The sequence below is a fragment of the Salvelinus sp. IW2-2015 genome, linkage group LG33 (genome assembly GCF_002910315.2).
Source record: "Salvelinus sp. IW2-2015 linkage group LG33, ASM291031v2, whole genome shotgun sequence".
In the NCBI taxonomy this organism is placed as follows: Eukaryota; Metazoa; Chordata; class Actinopteri; order Salmoniformes; family Salmonidae; genus Salvelinus; species Salvelinus sp. IW2-2015.
Window position 1 is genome coordinate 9,724,058 of NC_036872.1, and position 22,331 is coordinate 9,746,388.

The 22,331-nt window shown below is 42.5% G+C and overlaps 1 pseudogene; it reads left to right on the top strand.

Moving 5' to 3' along the window:
- The window catches only part of LOC111958107 (toll-like receptor 13), a 53,855-nt pseudogene that overhangs the window by 25,758 nt on the left and 5,766 nt on the right, over positions 1 to 22,331 (top strand).

Consider the following 22,331-nt stretch of genomic DNA (forward strand, 5'->3'; position numbering starts at 1 on the left):
GCTTCTATCTCAAAGCAATCAGACTGTCAAATAGCCATCACTAGCACCTTAGAGGCTGCTGCCCTATATACAGTGGGGCAAAAAAGTATTTAGTCAGCCACCAATTGTGCAAGTTCTCCCACTTAAAAAGATGAGAGAGGCCTGTAATTTTCATCATAGGTACACTTCAAGTATGACAGACAAAATGAGGAAAAAAAATCCAGAAAATCACATTGTAGGATTTTTAATGAATTTATTTGCAAATTATGGTGGAAAATAAGTATTTGGTCAATAACAAAMGTTTATCTCAATACTTTGTTATATACCCTTTGTTGGCAATGACAGAGGTCAAACGTTTTCTGTAAGTCTTCACAAGGTTTTCACACTGTTGCTGGTATTTTGGATGGGTTCCGCTTGTGTAGTTTAGTTTATTAATTCAACCATTTAAAAACAAGCACACATAAAACTTGAAAAAGCCATACATGCACATGAATAAAATCATCAAGGATAACACACAATAAAGTCTGGGACTTATTTCCATTGTGGTCCTCTTGAGACAAGATGGCTAGACAAGATCCAACACAGTATGGCAGTGAAACAATAAAACAAAAACAGAGAAGAAGAACATCTATCTCATCATTCCAGTTACATCATAGGAGTTATTCATAAGGGCACAGAAGACATCAAACATATTTTTACTTTATTTTTAAAGCTGCCCAGGGAGGATGTTGTTTTTATGGGCAGAGGCAACTCATTCCATTCTGAGGCTCCAGTATACAAGAAAGTACCTTTCCCAGCATTACTCCTGAACCTGTATAAGCACACATCAGCAACACCTGATATGGTGCTGTGATTGTGTGCATCTCTAACACGAGGAAAGTAATCACTTAGATATCTGGGCGCAGGACCATAAATACTCCTGTAAACCATACCTAGTCTAATCTGGGACACACCAGCCACACTAGCCTGGCCAGTTTAGTTCTTGAAAGCAGCTCCTGCCTATGTGAGTACGTGGACTCACAATCAATACTACCCTGATCAGCTTATTCTGGAGCTTCCCCTTCATAAATTCAGATAAGCCCCCAAACCAGGAAGTACTAGCATAGTCAAAATGGCATTGAATGAGGGCAGTAGCTAGCACTTTCATGGAGTCCTTATCAAGCAGCTTGGACTTTCTAGCCAAAAACTTAGTCCTGGCATTAACCTTCCCTAGCACCTTATTGGCCATGCTCACACCTCCCAAGCTTCCACCAAGGATACATCCCAAGCAGCTAACAGAGGTTTTAGTAGTCAGCACCTCACCCACTAACTCCACTCTGATTTCAGACGACCTACACGATTTAGATCTGGATCCCAAAATAATTGCTTCAGTTTTCCCTAAGTGCAGAGATAGCTTATTATCTCCAAGCCATTTGCTAATGTTAGTAAGCTCTGTGCTAAGTATGCTCTCCAACATAGTTTTACTTTTGTGAGACACCAGAAGTGTAGAGTCATCCTCATAAAGAAAAAGATGGCAAGAACAAGCATCTTTCATATCGTTAATATACAATAAAAACAACAGAGGCCCAAGCATGCTCCCCTGCGGAATGCCACAACTCATTGGTTTTGCCTGAGACAGTGAACCATTAACCTCTACTACTTGACAGAGGTGGGACCAAGTCATTGTTTTACAAGTCACAAGTAAGTCTCAAGTCTTAGCACTCAAGTCCCAAGTCAAGACAGGCAAATCCGAGTCAAGTCTCAAGTCCTAAACTGTGAGTTTCGAGTCCTAAAAGAGTCATAATGTGCTCTTCAAAAAATGTAATACCATTTGATATTTTTAACAAGAGTAATAGTATATTACATTTACGCAAATCATGAATGCTTTTAAAAATATCTATATATTTATTACTTCCCAAATAAACATTATATTTCCATGGAAATACATGGGTAGCCATGAGAAAGACACACCCCCCTGTAGTGATCGACTATCGAGGGTCGCTATGGGGTGCAATCAGGTGATGTAGGCTCGTACACAATCTCCCAACCTTAAAACACACACACTCTCTCTCTCTGTGGTTACAGTAGGCTAACGTATGTCAATGGTTTTAGGAAAAGCAGTAACATCAGGCAGGATTTAGGCTACCAACTGCCTAGCCAGTTGTAGCTCAATCTTGGGTGCAATGATCACGTTCCCGCACTGACTGACTGTGTGGAGGCTCATTGATTTAAGTCATTAGACTATATCAATGAACTACCAGTAAGTAATAAAATATATAGCTGTCGGCTATATTAGCCAAGACTTACCGTTCTTTGTGGCAGCTTCAAATGTCGAACAAAGTTGGAAATTGTTGCGCCTCCGTCTGCAATTTTCTTCCCGCATGTTTTGCAAGTTGCAATACGTTTTTTGTTGATACAGCGTCGTCTTAATATCCGAAAATAATAATTTTGGGTATCATCTTTCCAAGGGCTCCGTCTGAATTCCTCTGCACTGCCACGCACAACTGCCACGATCGTCTAAGGTGGAAACAGCGGACCAAAGCGCAGCGTGGTACATTTACATTTAAGTCATTTAGCGGACGCTCTTATCCAGCGACTTACAAATTGGTGCATTCACCTTATGAGATCCAGTGGAACAACCACTTTACAATAGTGCATCTAACTCTTTTAGGGGGGGGGGGGTTAGAAGGATTACTTTATCCTATCCTAGGTATTCCTTAAAGAGGTGTGGATTCAGGTGTCTCCGGAAGGTGGTGATTGACTCCGCTGACCTGGCGTCGTGAGGGAGTTTGTTCCACCATTGGGGTGCCAGAGCAGCGAACAGTTTTGACTGGGCTGAGCGGGAACTGTACTTCCTCAGAGGTAGGGAGGCGAGCAGGCCAGAGGTGATGAACGCAGTGCCTTGTTTGGGTGTAGGGCCTGATCAGAGCCTGAAGGTACGGAGGTGCCGTTCCCTCACAGCTCCGTAGGCAAGCACCATGGTCTTGTAGCGGATGCGAGCTTCAACTGGAAGCCAGTGGAGAGAGCGGAAGAGCGGGGTGACGTGAGAGAACTTGGGAAGGTTGAACACCAGACGGCTGCGGCGTTCTGGATAGTTGTAGGGGTTTAATGGCACAGGCAGGGACCCAGCCAACAGCGAGTTGCAGTAATCCAGACGGGAGATGACAAGTGCCTGGATTAGGACCTGCGCCGCTTCCTTGTGAGGCAGGGTCGTACTCTGCGAATGTTGTAGAGCATGAACCTACAGGAACGGGTCACCGCCTTGATGTTAGTTGAGAACGACAGGGTGTTGTCCAGGATCACGCCAAGGTTCTTAGCACTCTGGGAGGAGGAGGCGTACATACTTCTTTATTTTACGATGTCGCAACAAAACAATAAACAAATAATGACAAACAAAATAGAGATATAAAAAGCTCTCTACGGTCAGGGCGTGACAACAACTTTTTTACAGCTGGCACAATTTAATTGGCTGCTGTCCGATTCAAACTGTAATCCGTTAAATGAAGAGTTGATGCGCTGCACACTTTTAATAGCATCATTTTCATATTTGGGCTTGGGAGAGGTATCAAGTCAGGTCAAGTCATAAGGCTCAAGTCCAAGTTAAGTCACGAGTCATTGGTGTTAAATTCAAAGTCGAGTTGCAAGTCATCATATTTGTGACTCGAGTCTGACTCAAGTCCAAGTCATGTGACTCGAGTGCCACACCTCTGCTACTTGCTCCCTTCCTGACCCTAACCCTAACCAGCCTAGAGGGATAACTGCTTAAAATCAAATCAAATCAAATGTATTTATATAGCCCTTCTTACATCAGCTGATATCTGAAAGTTTTGTACAGAAACCCAGCCTAAAAACCCCAAACAGCAAGCAATGCAGGTGTAGAAGCACGGTGGCTAGGAATAACTCCCTAGGAAAGGCCAAAACCTAGGAAGAAACCTAGAGAGGAACCAGGCTATGAGGGGTGGCCAGTCCTCTTCTGGCTGTGCCGGGTGGAGATTATAACAGAACATGGCCAAAATGTTCAAATGTTCATAAATGACCAGCATGGTCAAATAATAATAATCACAGTAGTTGTCGAGGGTGCAGCAAGTCAGCACCTCAGGAGTAAATGTCAGTTGGCTTTTCATAGCCTATCATTAAGAGTGTCTCTACCGCTCCTGCGGTCTCTAGAGAGTTGAAAACAGCAGGTCTGGGACAGGTAGCACGTCCGGTAAACAGTTTTTCTGCATCATTTTTGGACGAAAATATTCTGATTTTTGCAATGTTACGTAGATGGGGAAAAAGCTGTCCTTGAAACAGTCTTGATATGTTCGTCAAAAGAGAGATCAGGGTCCAGAGTAACGCCGAGGTCCTTCACAGTTTTATTTGAGACGACTTTACAACCATCAAGATTAATTGTCAGATTCAACAGAAGATCTCTTTGTTTCTTGGGACCTAGAACAAGCATCTCTGTTTTGTCCGAGTTGAAAAGTAGAACGTTTTCAGCCATCCACTTCCTTATGTCTGAAACACAGGCTTCTAGCGAGGRCAATTTTGGGGCTTCACCATGTTTCATTGAAATGTACAGCTGTGTGTCTTCCGCATAGCAGTGAAAGTTAACATTATGTTTTCGAATGACATCCCCAAGAGGTAAAATATATAGTGAAAACAATAGAGGTCCTAAAACGGAACCCTGAGGAACACCGAAATGTACAGTTGATTTGTCAGAGGACAAACCATTCACAGAGACAAACTCTGGGTTTTGGGTTTCCAATCTCTCCAAAAGAATGTGGTGATCGATGGTATCAAAGGCAGCACTAAGGTCTAGGAGCACGAGAACAGATGCAGAGCCTCGGTCTGACGCCATTAAAAGGTCATTTACCACCTTCACAAGTGCAGTCTCAGTGCTATGATGGGGTCTAAAACCAGACTGAAGCATTTCGTATACATTGTTTGTCTTCAGGAAGGCAGTGAGTTGCTGTGCAACAGCTTTTTTTTTTTTTTTGAGAGGAATGGAAGATTCGATATAGGCCGATAGTTTTTTCTATTTTCTGGGTCAAGGTTTGGCTTTTTCAAGATAGGCTTTATTACTGCCACTTTTAGTGAGTTTGGTACACATCCGGTGGATAGAGAGCCATTTATTATGTTCAACATAGGAGGGCCAAGCACAGGAAGCAGCTCTTTCAGTAGTTTAGTTGGAATAGGGTCCAGTATGCAGCTTGAAGGTTTAGAGGCCATGATTATTTTCATCATTGTGTCAAGAGATATAGTACTAAAACACTTGAGTGTCTCTCTTGATCCTAGGTCCTGGCAGAGTTGTGCAGACTCAGGACAGCTGAGCTGTGGAGGAATACGCAGAGTTAAAGAGGAGTCCGTAATCTGCTTCTTAATGATCATGATCTTTTCCTCAAAGAAGTTCATGAATTTATTACTGCTGAAGTGAAAGCCATCCTCACTTGGGGAATSCTGCTTTTTAGTTAGCTTTGCGACAGTATCAAAAATAAATTTCGGATTGTTCTTATTTTCCTCAATTAAGTTGGAAAAATAGGATGATCCAGCAGCAGTGAGGGCTCTTCGATACTGCACGGTACTGTCTTTCCAAGCTAGTCGGAAGACTTCCAGTTTGGTGTGGCGCCATTTCCGTTCCAATTTTCTGGAAGCTTGCTTCAGAGCTCGGGTATTTTCTGTATATCAGGGAGCTAGTTCTTATGACAAATGTTTTTAGTTTTTAGGGGTGCAACTGCATCTAGGGTATTGCGCAAGGTTAAATTGAGTTCCTCAGTTAGGTGGTTAACTGATTTTTGTCCTCTGACGTCCTTGGGTAGGCAGAGGGAGTCTGGAAGGGCATCAAGGAATCTTTGTGTTGTCTGAGAATTTATAGCACGACTTTTGATGCTCCTTGGTTGGGGCCTGAGCAGATTATTTGTTGCGATTGCAAACGTAATAAAATGGTATAAATGTTTCCCCTTAAATCCCTCGAGTGTTGCTTTAGCAGTATGCTTAAGGTCATTGTCCTGCTGGAAGGTGAACCTCCGTCCCAGTCTCAAATCTCTGGAAGACTGAAACAGGTTTTCCCTCAAGAATTTCCCTGTATTTAGCGACATCCATCATTCCTTCAATTCTGACCAGTTTCCCAGTCCCTACCGGTGAAAAACATCCCCACTGCATGATGCTGCCACCACCATGCTTCACTGTGGGGATGGTGCTCTCGGGGCGACGAGAGGTGTTGGGTTTGCGCCAGATATAGCGTTTTCCTTGATGGCCAAAAAGCTCAATTTTAGTCTCATCTGACCAGAGTACCTTCTTCCATATGTTTGGGGAGTCTCCCACATGCCTTTTGGCAAACAACAAACGTATTTGCTTATTTTTTTCTTTAACTTCTCTGGGGCAGGTGGGATGCAAACGTCCCACCGGCCAATAGCCAGGGAAAATACAGCGCGCCATATTCAAATAACATGATATAAAAATCTAACTTTCATTAAATCACACATGTAAGATACCAAATTACAGCTACACTCGTTGTGAATCCAGCCAACATGTCAGATTTCAAAAAAGCTTTTCGGCGAAAGCATAAGATGCTATTATCTGATGATAGCACAAAAGTAAACAAAGAGAGAAGCATATTTCATCACTGCAAGCACGACACAAAACGCAGAAACAAAATATAAATCATGCCTTACCTTTGACGAAATTTATTTGTTGGCACTCCAAGATGTCCCATAAACATCACAAATGGTCCTTTTGTTCGATTAATTCCGTCGATATATATATACCAAAATGTCAATTTATTTGGACCGTTTCATCCAGAAAAACACAGCTTCCAACTTTCGCCAAGTCATACAAAATATATCAAAAGTTACATGTAAACTTTACCAAAACATTTCAAACTACTTTGGTAATACAACACGTTAGGTATTTTAACGTTAATAATCGATCATTTTGAAGACGGGATGATTGTGTTCAAATCCCAAAAAGAAAACAAACTGACGCATCTTTTTTTTGTAACGTGACTCTCTCAAAATATTTACTTCATGTGACCCTCATTTACGATAGCCCTACTTCTTCACTACACAAAGGAATAACCTCAACCGATTTCCAAGGACTGGTGACATCCAGTGGAAGCGGTAGGAACTGCAAGCAAGTCCATTAGAAATCTGGTGTCTCTAAAGAATCTAATTGAAAAGACAGTGACATCAAAAAAATACAAATTCTGAATGGTTTGTCCTCAGGGTTTTGCCTGCTACATAAGTTCTGTTATTCTCACAGACATGATTCAAACAGTTTTAGAAACTTCAGAGTATTTTCTATCCAAATCTACTAATAATATGCATATCTTATATTCTGTGGATGAGTAGCAAGCAGTTGAATTTTGGCATGCTATTTTTCCCGAAAGTGAAAATGCTGCCCCCTGCCCTCAAGAAGTTAAGCAATGGCTTTTTTCTGGCCACTCTTCCATAAAGCCCAGCTCTGTGGCGTGTACGGCTTAAAGTGGTCATATAGACTCATAGACTCACATCAAACATCTCCAATCCAAAGTTAAATCTAGAATTGGCTTCCTATTTCACAACAAAGCATCCTTCACTCATGCTGCCAAACATACCCTCGTAAAACTGACCATCCTACCGATCCTCGACTTCGGCGATGTCATTTACAAAATAGCCTCCAATACTCTACTCAATAAATTGGATGCAGTCTATCACAGTGCCATCCGCTTTGTCACCAAAGCCCCATATACTACTCACCACTGCGACCTGTACGCTCTCGTTGGCTGGCCCTCGCTTCATACTCGTCGCCAAACCCACTGGCTCCAGGTCATCTACAAGACCCTGCTAGGTAAAGTCCCCCCTTATCTCAGCTCGCTGGTGACCATAGCAGCACCCACCTGTAGCGTGCGCTCCAGCAGGTATATCTCTCTGGTCACCCCCAAAGCCAATTCTTCCTTTTGCCGCCTCTCCTTCCAGTTCTCTGCTGCCAATGACTGGAACGAACTACAAAAATCTCTGAAACTGGAAACACTTATCTCCCTCACTAGTTTTAAGCACCAGCTGTCAGAGCAGCTCACAGATTACTGCACCTGTACATAGCCAATCTATAATTTAGCCCAAACAACTACCTCTTCCCCTACTGTATTTATTTATTTATTTTGCTCCTTTGCACCCCATTATTCATATTTCTACTTTGCACATTCATCCACTGCAAATATACCATTCCAGTATTTTACTTGCTATATTGTATTTACTTCGCCACCATGGCCTTTTTTTGCCTTTACCTCCCTTTACCTCCTCTCATTTTTCTACTGTATTATTGACTTTATGTTTGTTTTACTCCATGTGTAACTCTGTGTTGTTGTATGTGTCGAACTGCTTTGCTTCATCTTGGCCAGGTCGCAATTGTAAATGAGAACTTGTTCTCAACTTGCCTACCTGGTTAAATAAAGGTGAAATAAAAAAATAAAATAAAAATATGGACAGATACTCCAATTTCCGCTGTGGAGCTTTGCAGCTCCTTCAGGGTTATCTTTGGTCTCTTTGTTGCCTCTCTGATTAATGTCCTCCTTGCCTGGTCTGTGAGTTTTGGTGGGCGGCACTCTCTTGGCAGGTTTGTTGTGGTGCCATATTCTTTCCATTTATTAATAATGGATGTAATGGTGCTCCGTGGGATGTTCAAAGTTTATGATATTTTTTTATAACCTAACCCTGATCTGTACTTCTCCACAACTTTGTCCCTGACCTGTTTGGAGAGCTCCTTGGTCTTCATGGTGCCGCTTGCTTGGTGGTGCCCCTTGCGTAATGGTGTTGCAGACTCTGGGGCCTTTCAGAACAGGTGTATATATACTGAGATCATGGGACAGATCATGTGACATTTAGATTACACACAGGTTGACTTTATTTAACTAATTATGTGATTTCTGAAGGTAATTGGTTGCACCAGATCTTATTTAGGGGCTTCATAGCAAAGGGGGTGAAGACATATGCACGCACACTTTTCCGTTTTGTTTAGTTTTTTTGAATTTTCAAAAACAAGTTTTCTTTTTTTTTTCACTTCACCAATTTGGACTATTTTGTGTATGTCCATTGCATGAAATTCAAATAAAAATCAAATTAAATTACAGGTTGTAATGCAACAAAATTGGAAAAACGCCAAGGGGGATGAATACTTTTGCAAGGCACTGTAGATGGCCTTTATTAGATATAGGCATGCAAGGCAGTATCATCTGCTGGAAAATAGATAATGAATCCTTTTTTTGTAAATGCTATGCCTGTGAAAATGTCAAATTAGTGAGGTACTATTAATGTCCTAAAAGCTTATTGTACATTTCAGACTCTATAGGCCTTGCGGTATGAGCTGTTTACCATTTGTTATGTATCTTTAAAAGAACACACCCACATACACACACTCTGACACATGCTCATTAACATACAACAGAAACAAACATACAATACTCCTAAGCATACACAAAGAACTACAGTAACTGTCACACACAAAAAACATACACAAAGGTATTTAACAAATGAGCATGCATGAAGATAAACAAAACTGTTTAAAACAAACGCACACACACACACACACACACTCTATAGTCCTGTATCTACAGGAGAAGAGGAACCAGGATTTGATCATTGGAATTTAATCTCCATGTATGTAACGTGATAATGAAAAGGAAATATTCATATTAGGGGAAAACAAACTATTGAAAAGCTCCTCATTAGACCTCATAAATAAATGCAGATGCACTTAATTAGACAGAGGACCTTGGGCGCCTCTGCGATTCCTTCTCTTTGCGCTAGTTTTTTCCCCTTGTTTGTTTTTCTCTTGTTGTTGTTTTTAAAGTCATTTTCCGTTCCCTCTCCTCTTTCTTCCATTCTCCCGGTTCTCTCTTCCTCTCTTCCTCTCTTCCTCTCCTTCCCTTTGGTTCCTCTTAAGGTCCTTTCATCACTGCGGTACCGACCCGACCTGACCTATCCCTTCTCCCCGGACACCCACAGCTCTCTGCTCGTCTGTACTGGAGGATGGAGATGCTCCACAGGAGGAGCCCTGCTTTGGTGTCTCTCTCTATGTGTTGTTGTTCCGGCCAAACCCCCTCACTCACAGTGATTGTCATGGGCCCAATCTAATATCCACATTGAGCTTCTAATAAACACACTTTCCATTGGGGCTGATGAATTCTTATCAAATCTTTATAAGGTTGAAGTATGGCACCTTAACAAAGTCACAATGGACCTGTGCATGTTTTAGGTGCTAATATACAAGTATTCCGACGTCAAGTTCAAGTTTAATTGCCAATTGTAACATTCTAATTTCTATTTGACGAGAGCTCAATAGTAAAAATGCAGAAGAAGAATATTATTATTTTTTTTTTTATACAAATAGACACCTGGGGTGCAAGTGGAAACACTTTTCAATCAGCCTGGGGGCCACTGTCAGCCAGAAGATAGTCTGGATGAGGCCTTGGGGGCCTCATTTCACAGTGAACATGCAAGTGTCAGTGAGACGTGTTGGACTTCTTTTCTCTATTTGCAGTCAACTTGTTATATCACTTTTATTTTTGGCACTTGGTATACCTGTTATTTTTTCTGAGACAAGCAATTGGCTTGTGTGGTCAGGGTAAGGGAATCAGTGGCTAATTGAACAGAGAAGTAAACTCTAGGTGCAGCAGCTGGCTGCCAAGAGGTGGCATGAGTGACAGCCCAGCGGAAGCAAAGGTGTTATGTAACATCATCACGGGGTGTGACAGGGTGTCCTTACACATGGCCTACATATAGACCATACATACAGGCCATGTGACACACATACATACTGTACATACAGTTCATACACACACTGACTCATACATCATAGTACATACAGTACACTGTTAAAAGGAAGTGATTCAAAATATGCAAATAAGCTGCCACCATTTTGGCAGTGTTGGGAATCACCTGAAAAGCTTTTCAAATGTTTTTCTGTGGATGCTTTACAATTTCTCTCATGATTTAAAAAAAACTATACATTAATTACCTGTAATACTGCATTGTAAAGCATACCCAGAAACAAACACATTACAGATCCCTTTCAGGTATTTCCCAACACCTGCAAAATCGTGGCAGCTGGGTGTATGAATGTATATTCTTGGTGTTTCAGAACAGTAAACATACAAATATCACTACTCTGGTGATTTTCCGGTTGCTGATGATCTAGACTCAATTCAATAAAACCCACAGTGAATTGTTTACATGTAGTCTCTTTTTCCCAGGGTCACATGAAAATAGGGTTTTGATACGGTAAATAAACTATTACCAGGTAGACTTCCGTCACAGTTAGATGGTTCCAGATTTCGGACTTGGAAATAGACAGCTTACAGTCTGATAGAGCTCCCGCTGTAGTGCCCACACATTCTCAAAGCGCTCAACAGAGGAAGCCGTTATGATTCTTTTAAAGTTACAAAAACACCCGATGGACAGCTTATTACAGTAAATGACCAATAAAAATTAACTTATTAAAACGGTCTTCATCTTTCAGTACATAAGCGAGCCTCCACTGGCATGAACATTCCTTGTGATTCTCATGTTGTCGTCATCGTCCCCCCGTGATTTTAATAAGTGAACATGAAAAATGATCTCTGATGACTAAAGAAAGCAATAGTTGATTGGACTTAAAGAAAAGTCTTGCAATTTTCTTCTCTTTCATACGTTTCTTGCATTGTACCATTGGACCTTTTTTCTGCTTTCATGTCAGTTCATTACATTTCATTTATTAATATCCAATATTTAATGTGCCAAAAATGTCAGATTCAAAGACATGAAAATGGGGCATTTTTTTCTCGTAAGGGGGATGCTCAATCTGTTTGGTGTCTGTTGTTGTGACTCAGGGGGCTCGTAGATGGAGGGAGGGGAAGAAGGAGAGAGACAGAGGGAGGGTAAGAGAGCGAAAGAGTGAACTCATCAGTCAGACCTGAAGTTTATCTTTAAACCAAGTCCCAAACCACAGTGATGCTGTGTGCCAATAGGCACAACTTTACACAAACTAACCTCAAAACATGATATAAGACAGTTACAACTTCACACAAACAAATATCAGTTCATGACTGTATTGCAGGCAATAAGAATTTTACTCTAACTTAACCGGCAACATAAATACATTTTCACACAGTCACAATGCCGTCGGGACTGCAGAAGAGTTCATGGTGTCTATGCATGAAGTTTAAACACAGACACACACACACACACATTGATCTGCTGGCTGTTTGCCCTTGACGTCTGTCCCTCTCTCATCAGAGATGATCGATATTTCATTGACTTGCTGGGAAAGACACAAATACACTCACATGCACGCACGCACACACTCCCACGCACACACACACAAACACACAAACAGTATATCTGAGTTTACTGCATCCGTGAGAACAAACACATCATTTTCATGCCAATACTCTGCAACAGAACAGTTTGCTTGTCTTGAGTAGTATGCACCGTTGAATGACGTGTAGGAAATCACTTAGTTTAAGATGTAAGTCTTAAACTTCTAGCTGTTGTGCTAGAAGCTCTGACGTCACCTCGTCTTTGATCAAAGTAGCAACGTGCATGCCCCGCCCACCTGAGGATCTGTATTTTTCAGCCATCTATTTCCTGTGTTTGATGGGTGAAACATCCACTTGTCACTCAAATCTCATTTGAATAAATGCTTTCATTTGACTCCTGCGACTGTTTCATACTCTTGCTCGACTGTTTCATACTCTTGCTCGACTGTTTCATACTCTTGCTCGACTGTTTCATACTCTTGCTCGTCCCTGTTGATTTTTCCCCGTTAACGTTGCGATGACGGAACTTCTTGCAATGACATGTCAAACAAACCCTGGTAACGGCTGAAATGGGTTCAACTGGATATATAGTTTTTGTGTTGAATCTATAAGAACGCTAAAGATTCTTTCAGGGATTTAACGCACCGTCTCGACACTTACATCACAAGACAGAGAAGAAAGAGAACTTTAGTTTGATGGATGTTCATTTTTTGTGGATAAAAAAAAAAAAGTATACTGTTGAACTATTTACAAATTAGATGTGCTGAAATGAAAGCATCGTCCCGAAAATGAACACTGGGATTATAGTGATATTATGTCCGATCTCACAAGCAATGTAAAGTATGTTTAGAGCCAAGCGTGTTTATTTCTAATTGGAGGGTATCCTGCTATTGACACACTTGTTGAGTTACGCAAGAGAATGTGACAACAGTAATTAAGTAACAGTAATTAATGAGTGCAGGTAGGGTAGACAGACCAAGTGTTTTGTGGTTGCAGCCTTGTTCCTCCCCTTTATGTTAATGTCCGCATATATGCAAATACACCTGGTGTGTTTATGCAAATGAACACATATCATTTTCTTTCTATTTTTCAGATTTTTATTTACTCCGTTTTCTCCCCAATTCCGTGGTGTCCAACTGGTAGTTACAGTGTTGTCTCATCGCTGCAACTCCCGTACGGACTCGGAAGGGGCGAAGGTCGAGAGCTGTGCATCCTCCGAATCACAACCCAACCAAGCACTGCTTCTTGACACAATGCCCACTTAACCCGGAAGCCAGCCGCACCATGTCAGCGTGCACTGCGCCCGGCCCGCCACAGGAGTCGCTAGTGCGCGATGGGACAAGGACATCGCTGCCGGCCAAACCCCTCCCCTAACCCGGACGACGCTGGGCCAATTGTGTGCCGCCACATGGGTCTCCCAGTCGTGGCCGGCTGCGACAGGGCCTGGACTCGAACCCAGAATCTCTAGTCGCACAGATATATTAGACCACTGCGCCACTCGGGAGGCGCCAATTTCTTTATATTAACACCAAATATAAACAAAATACCTGATACAATAACAACATGTATATATGAGTGCGTTCTAAAAAGTTTGGAGTATCTTCATCTATTGTCCAGTTGTTGCATTTATTAGAATAGTTTTTCAACCTTTTAACACTTTTGATGACGGTTGCTAATAAAAGCGATCCAGAGCATTGGCCAGGCATAAGTCATGTAATTACTAATGAATGAAGCCATGAATGGGATGACCGGGGCAACTATCATCATGTTTAATCACAGCACATTATTCTGTCCTTCAACGGCACTCACCGAGCCAGTAAACACTGCTTTCCACATGAAACCTCTTCAACTCTTCAACTGTGACTGTTCTCGGAAAAACTGTGTACAAGAAAATAACTACTTGATACATTGTAAATGTGTTTGTGTGTTTGAAAGACAGAGGTGAGACAGAGGTAAGTGACACAGAGGTGAGACAGAGGTGGGTAAGTGAGTGAGTGAGTAGTATTTGTAAAAGTGAACGTAAATGAGTCAAAATAATAGTCTCTGTTTGACTGTGTGAATCTGACTGTGTGAATCTGTGTGTGAATCTGACTGTGTGTGAATCTGACTGTGTCCCCTTAGTGGAATTGATTGATAATCATGTGTGACTTAATCATTTCATGACACAAACACACACACATCAAATATAGGGTTTCTATGGCAACCTCTGACTAGCACAGAATGTTCAGGAGGCAGTTTCGCATACCATTTGCCAATTTGGTTAATTTAGTCTTTGTGCCGGTGAATAGGGCTTGACTTGCCCCCACCCCACTCATCTCCAGCTACAGCCAGCCATAGTCCGAGCCGCACCAGTGCAGAGCAGAGTCACACACACACACACACACACACACACCACACACACACACACACACACACACACACACACACACACACACACACACACACACAACACACACACACACACACACACACACACACACACAACACACACACAAACACACCACACACACACACACACAGGCATTGTTTGGGGGGCTGGGAGCCGCGGCGGACACAGGAACATAGAGCGCGGTAGCCCTAATGAGCGACTGGCTGTCAGGAACTGTTAAGGCGCTGCGCACAGGGAGGATGGGCCAGCAAGGGGCGGGGGCCAAAGTGTCCACACTCAGCCGTGGAGAAAGGGAGGACATCTCTCTCTCTCTCTCTCTTTCTCTCTACCTCTATCTCTCTCTCTACATCTCTCTTTCACTCTCTACCTCTCTCTCTTTCTCTACATCTCTCTCTCTCTCTCTCTTGCTACATCCCTGTCTCTCTCTTTCTCTCTCTCTACATATCTGTCTCTCTTTCCCTCTCTCTCTCTCTCTACCTCTCTCTCTCTCTACCTCTCTCTCTACATCTTTCTCTCTCTCTCGCTACATCTGTCTCTCTCTCTTTCTCTCTCTCTACCTCTCTCTCTCTCTCTTTTCTACATCTCTGTCTCTCTCTTTCTCTACATCTCTCTCTACGTCTCTGTCTCAGTCTCTCTCTCTTTCTCTCTGTCTCTCTTTCTCTACATCTCTGTCTCTCTCTTTCTCTCTCTCTCTTTCTCTCTCTTTCTCTCTCTCTCTTAGGGTTAGGTTAAGGGGTAGGGATAGTGTTAGAGAAAATATGATTTTTAATGGTCAAAAATTTTTACACTCCGCAATTTCACGAAAACAAAGCTGTGTGTGTGTGTGTATGATGTGTGTGTGTGCGTGCGTGGTCAAACGTGCCACCTCTTTAGTTCCACTCACTGAGTCCTGCTGTCCACTACATATGTTTGTATGTTCGTCTGCCTCCATTACATAAATGTGCAAACCAGCTCTCATACAATGACAACCATCTGTCTCCACCTCCCCACTCCTCACTGCACCTCCAAACAAGAGGGGAAACTGTTCTGTTTTTACAGACGTTCAAAATCAATACACACCATACAAAGGCTCTTCAGAGGAGAATTGTTATGAATGAGTCTGTAACTTGCGCCCTTGCCTCTCACATTCCAACAGACGTCAGAAAAGTTGTGGAAACGGATTTATGGTAAACATTTGAAAGCCTTTGCGATGAAAAATGTGCGTTTCTTATTGAACAAGTCAATGTAGTCCTACACTCTTAGAATTAGTGGTGGCTCGAGGAACCCTGGAGTTTCTCAAGGAACTATTGCTAGTCAATGGTTCATATTTGCATCTTCGGTTAGTTGAGGAAGGAGGAAGGAACCTTTATTAAGGAACCTTTAATGGTTCAATGTTGCAACAGGTTCCTGAAGGAACCCTGGAGTGGAGGCGTGGCTTGGTAGGGGCTATAATATAGATATATTTTTGGCCACCTGTTAGAGTAGCAAGCATTTCACTACACCCGCAATAACATCTGCTAGAAATATGTGTATGCGACCAATACGATTTGATGTGATTTAAATGTCATTCCTGTTCATCTGTTCTGTTGTATTGTCATCACATGCGAAGGTTGAGCACTGACAGTGGTGTAGCTTCAACGAGGCTAACAGAGGTGTGGGAGTTCCTCAAGAGTCTATGCAAATCCCAAAGTTGGAATAGTTACCACTTTATTAACCTCTTGGGTTCCTACACCGGCGGAACCTTTCCAATTGAAAAAGGTTCCATGAGTAACCCTTCTGAAAAGGGTCTTCAAGGAACCCTTGTTTAAATGCTCGAATAGGAATCTTTTTATAATGGGAGGGTTACATTTGAATCATTTTTAATAATATATTGTAGAGTTGGCAGCCTATCAGATTGGAGGTGTGGTTTATTGGGGGCGTGGCTTTCAGCTAGTTGTCTTTGGTCACCAGTTGGCATAAAGTTGGTATACTGCAAATAAATACATTCCATGAATAGTTATGTACATTACATATGATAATATGAATGATATTAACATTGCTGATTACATACATTATTCCAGGCACCTTTACTTCAATCCAAAATGGCACCATATTTCTTGTATACTGCGCTGCCAAGCAAAAAGGCAGAAACTGCTCATTTGGTCGAAAATGAGTTAATGTCATTTTTGCAACATTAAATACATGCTTAATCATGTGGACAAGTATCCTGCCTCTATTGTATTGTGTTTTGGAGAAAATGTGGGTCATGTTAGCTATGAGCATTTACTGCCTTTTTGCTTGGTAGGGCAGTATAGTTCACTACATTTGGCCAAAAGAAGTGCATTAGGGTACAATTTACAATTTAGGAGAAAGCCACACATATGTATTACAGTGCACAGGGTTGTTGGGTAGGCTGCAGCCAGGGATTCTGATAGAATACGGTCCGCTGTGGAGTACAGTTCAGACTCAGCTGAAATATAGGCCCAGATGTTTCATTAGAAAGGCCCGGGGTGTGTGTGTTGTGTGTGTGTGTGTGTGTGTGTGTGCGTGTGTGTGTGTCTGAGAGAGAGCATGTCATGTGCGCTGATCCTGGGGTGGTTGTATTAAAGTTGTACCAGTCTCAGTCTGGATTGACAGGTGGTCCTTAATTCCACCCCTCCACGCCATTCCCCCCATCTCTCTGTCTCTCTGTCCTCTAGTCCTTTCTAATCCCATGGCGGGGGACGAGGTGTGGTATAGGTTGTGTGTGTATGTTTGCGGGTGGTGAGAGCGGGGGTGAGGGTAGGGGTCTCAGGGCGTGTTAGAGGGGGGATTGTGAGCTAAGCCTGTAGGGTGCCTACATCCCTGTGTGGTAAAGGGAACTCCGGAGGGAAAACAACACAGACACAGAAAGATGGAGCGATAGGTCGAGGGATGGTCTAGGCGGGGGAGAGAGAGAGAGACAGACAGAGAGAGAGACAGATAGGGAGAGAGCGAGACAGAGAGAGACAGAGAGAGAGAAATAAGGTGGTGTCACAATGGAGATAGAGAGTGAAGACAAATAAGGGATATGGAGACAGACAGACAGAGAGAAGGAGCATATACAATCAAAACTAGAAAAGAGAGAGATGGGGAGACAGAAAATGATGAAGAAGACATAGGGTGGGGGGGACTTTAATGATCTATGGATGGACCCTCATTCTACCCCTTCGACCACCCCCCTGAACCACCAGCCTCGAGTAATCTGATGAATAGTTGTGGATTACAGTTAATTCAGATTATTTTTTTTACATTGCAGAGGAGATGCTGGTGATGTGGAGGATGATTGCTAACATTACCATAATCATTACACTTTGTCTGCACGTGTGTGCGTTAAGTCGCGTGGCCGCGGAAATACTGTATACCCGCTCGCAGAGGTTTATAAATACATGCATATTCATTAGCATTCTGTCTAGACATGACATCACATTTATCCTTTTGTTTTCCATAAACAATATGCATTGACCTTGCTCTCAGTAGGGGTGGCATCTCTACTTACACTTTAAGACCGGCAGATAACAGCACCACAAATAAAAAGCCTTTTGTCTTAAGAGAAGGGTGTGGGGGGGACAGGAATCAGAGACTAATTTCCCATCTCCCCCTTCTCTTTCATTCCGTAGACGAGGGTAAGACATGGATTTGAACAGAATTATGAATACATGGATAATGTGATAATGTGGATAGATTACAGGAGCAATGTAGTAAACAGAGGAATGCTGATTCAATGTCAAGGATAGGCCATAGTGCCCATGGAGTAAGTCAACATTGTTTTTGGTTAGCAGTGGATTTGAAACTGTGGGAAACTGTCTCTCCTGACCTGGCACAAATACTACTTTCAGAGGTTAAATATTTTGAAAATCAAAGACTAAAAAAGAGAATACAGATATAGTATCTTAATTTGATCCTTCTTTTGTTGAAGATAATTTAGTGTGGCAGACTATGCGGTGGATTTCCGCATGCTAGCAGCGGAGGGTGCCTGGAACCGGAAGCGCCGTTCGACACGTTCCTGCACGGATTATCAGATGAAGTAAAGGACGAGCTTGCAGCCCTGAACTACCGACAGATCTCGACTCACTCATCGCTTTAACCATCCGGATTGATGGTTGGCTACGGGAACGTGGAAGGGAGACGGGGTCTGATTGCAGTACCAATCACTCACTCAAGAATCCCACTTTGCATCTGATGAACTCCGGGAAGGCCCTGGCGTCTACGTCCCCGAGAGGATCCGAGCTTACCCAAGTTCCTCCGAAGACTGCCGATTCACCTCTTCCCGAGCCGACGCAGCACGGCAGAGCTAGGCTGTCTCCAGCCGAACGTGTACGCAGACTTAACACCCAGAGGTGTCTGTATTGCGATACTGCCGGTCATTATGTGTCTACCTGTCCCTTCAAGAGACCTAGCTCCTTTGTAGGAGTGAGTACTCTGGTGGGTCTTACGGATAATACAGTCCAAGTCTTTCCAGGTGCTCATCGACTCGGGGGCCAATGAGAGCTTTATGGACATTACCCTGGCGTCCGAGCTGGGCATCCCCACTCAACCCCTCTCCATTCCCATGGATGTTAGAGCGCTGGACGGGCGCTCCATAGGCCGGGTCACCCACCATACCACCCCCATCAACCTACGAGTGTCAGGGAACCACAGCGAGACGCTCCGATTCCTGCTAGTTAAGTCTCYGCAGGTTCCCGTGGTATTGGGATTCTCTTGGCTCCAGTGACACAATCCCTCTATTGACTGGTCTACTGGTGCCATCGTGGGCTGGAGCCTGTTCTGCCATGCTCATTGCCTGAAGTCAGCTCTACCTGCTCCGGGACGTCTTCCCGGGGGTTTGGCGATTGCCCCGGACCTCTCCGCCATTTCCGCGAGTACCAGAACCTCCGGGAGGGGTTCGGTAAGGCCCGGGCCACTTCGCTTCCGCTGGACCGACCGGTATCCAAGAATGTCAAGTCAGAAGCGCTGGCACGCCGCTATAGCCCCGCGACTACACCCCCGGAAGGCGAGACCATTCTCCACTGCTCCAAGCTCATTAGCGCCTCTGCTGTTCGTCTTCTGTTGCCCCGTACCCTCCGTATACATCCTACTTTTCATGTGTCTAGAGTTAAACCCATGTCTCACAGCCCTTTGTCTCTTATTTCGAGCATCTTCCAAGGATTTTATGTAAATTATCACAAGACATCTAGTGGCCCTTTTGGGTACTTCAGATTATCTTATCACATGTAAAATATCTGAAATAATTAAATAAGATAATTTTAAAATATAAAAATGAATGACAAATCTGTTAAACATTATCCTAAATACAAACCATCAATTTAGTGAATACCATTGGTATTTAATATGAGGGTTTCAGCATGAAATATTCTTTATTTTATTTTATTACACAATTTTTTTACACAATTTAAATAATATTTAAATAAATAATTTTACTATGTCAATATATATTTGTTGTCAATGTGTTGGTGTCAAACTGATGGCAGAAAAAGTATATTTTCTTTTGAACCAAATGGTCTATCTACTAGAAACTCATGAACAATATAGACACAGATATAAACTAAATTATACTATACTGTATATGAATACGTTTATAAAAAGTTATTCAAGTATAAATGATCAAAGTTACGATAGTTTGTCATAGATTTTCTGTTAACAAATTTACTGAAGATTCAGGTTTCTTTAGTAAATTACTGGTAGCTTTGCAACCCTAATTGTGGGTAGTAATATAGTGTAGTGGTGGTGCGACAGACAGGGGCTCTATCCAGTGAAGTCAGGTTAAAGTGATGTCATATTTCTTAGAGATATCCTCTGTTTTATTATCTATCAAACGGTTACCATCAATATTACTATCCCCCAGAGTTCAGCAGTTCATCTGAATGACAAACAAACACAAACAGGGCATAACAGAGGGTGTTACATTATCTGCAGCATAATAAGAAAGGGCATTTTCATGCTTGCCCATGCTATGTCTGCGTTTTAAAAACAATACCGCCCAATTATGGTTTAATGAATGTGGGCAGAGGAGGGTTGGTTGGGGGGGGGGGGCATGCAGACTGAGGCTCTCTCCATCTCTCTGTAACAGACAACAACAGGGAGGAACAGCACAGCCATTTCTAGGTTTCCCTGTGTAGGGATGTGATTGAGAGAAACTCATGCACAGCTCCGCCGATGCTTAATTAGACGTTTTGTTAACATGTGTAACATTGACATCAATCATGGCTTTTGAAAGAAAGCATAAAACTACAGTACCTGTCAAAAGTTTGGACACACCTACTCATTCAAGGGTTTTTCTTTATTTTTACTATTTTTCTACATTGTAAAATAATAGTGAATGTATCAAAACTATGAAATAACATATAGTAACCAAAAAACTGCTAAACAAAAAGATTCTTCAAAGGAGCCACCTGTCACGTTCTGACCTTTATTTTCCTCTGTTTTGTCTTTGTTTTAGTGTGGTCAGGGCGTGAGTTGGGTGGGTTATCTATATGTTGTGTTTCTATGTTGGGTTTGTTGTTTGCCTAATATGGTTCTCAATCAGAGGCAGGTGTTTGTCATTGTCTCTGATTGGGAACCATATTTAGGTAGCCTGTTTTGTGTTGGGTTTTGTGGGTGGTTGTCTTCTGTCTTTGTGTTCATTACACCAGATAGGACTGTTTCGGTTAGATTCACTTTTGTTATTTTGTATTGTGTCTGGTTCAGTTGATTATTATTTAAACATGGACACTAACTACGCTGCRTCTTGGTCCGATCCCTGCTACACCTCCTCTTCAGATGAAGAGGAGGAAATCTGCCGTTACACCACCCTTTGCCTTGATGACAACTTTGCACACTCTTGACATTCTCTCAACCAGCTTCATGGGGTAGTCACCTGCAATGCATTTCAATTAACAGGTGTGCCTTGTTAAAAGTTCATTTGTGGAATTTCTTTCCTTCTTAATGCGTTTGAGCCAGTCAGTTGTGTTGTGACAATGTAGGGGTGGTATACAGAAAATAGCCCATTTGGTAAAAGACCAAGTCCATATTAATGGCAAGAACAGCTCAAATAAGCAAAGAGAAACAACAGTTCATCATTACTTTAAGACATGAAGGTCAGTCAATGTGGAACATTTCAAGAACTTTGAAAGTTTCTTCAAGTGCAGTCACAAAAAACACCAAGAGCTATGATGAAACTGGCTCTCATGAGGACCGCCACAAGAAAGTAGGACCCAGAGTTACCTCTGCTGCAGAGGATAAGTTCATTAGAGTTACCAGCCTCAGATTGCAGCCCAAATAAATGCTTCACATAGTTCAAGTAACAGACATCTCAACATCAACTCTTCAGAGGAGACTGCTTGAATCATGGTCGAATTTCTGCAAAGAAACCACTACTAAAGGACACAAATAATAAGAAGAGACTTGCTTGGGCCAAGAAACACGAGCAATGGACATTAGACTGGTGGAAATCTGTCCTTTGGTCTGATAAATCCAAATGTGAGATTCTTGGTTCCAACCACGGTGTCTTTGTGAGACGCAGAGTAGGTGAACGGATTACCTCCGCATGCGTGGTTCCCACCGTGAAACATGGAGGAGGAGGTGTGATGGTGTGAGGGTGCTTTGCTGGTGACAATGTCAGTGATTTATTTAGAATTCAAGGCACGTTTAACCAGCATGGCTACCACAGCATTCTGCAGCGATACGCCATCCCATCTGGTTTGCACTTAGTGGGACTATCATTTGTTTTTCAACAAGCTGTGTAAGGGCTACACCTCCAGGCTGTGTCAGGGCTAT